Below are 608 nucleotides of genomic sequence, written 5' to 3' on the forward strand. Positions count from 1 at the left end.
GGTGTTGCAATAGTCATCTCATTCGTGTGAAGAAAAGAAGAAAGAATCCCACTTGATTGGATTCATCTGACTGCGGATTTCGCGTATCCACGAACGCCTCAAATCCGGAAAAATCTTATGCGAACGGAAGGGAGATCGTAACAGAAAGGGAAATGCAGAATAAAATACAATAACAACAATAATGATAAACCTAAAAAAAGAAACATACAAATAAATCAAACCTTTAAGATATTTTAACATAAAGCGAGAGAAAAAAAGAAAATTTAATGAAATAAAGGATAAAATAAAGAGAAATTACCTACAGAGACGAGAGTGAAAGGCCAAGAGTCAAAGTATAAACATATTTAGTCACACAAGGAGACCCCGAGGAAGCTATGCCAATAATTCTGAGGAAATGGATGAATACAGATGAGTATCGTGAGTCATCAGCTATCACCTTATGAGTTTGAGTGACTTTGGGAGACTCAGAGGCTTTCTAAGAGTGAGCTTAAGATTAAGAAATAGATAAAAGTAAAGTTGAGTTAAAGTCGGCCTTTTATGGGTGGTTTGTATTTCTTCATCTCTTAAACCGTCGCAAAGGTAATATGTAAAAGTAACAATGATAATAG

Source organism: Penaeus monodon, chromosome 22, assembly GCF_015228065.2.
Source record: "Penaeus monodon isolate SGIC_2016 chromosome 22, NSTDA_Pmon_1, whole genome shotgun sequence".
In the NCBI taxonomy this organism is placed as follows: Eukaryota; Metazoa; Arthropoda; class Malacostraca; order Decapoda; family Penaeidae; genus Penaeus; species Penaeus monodon.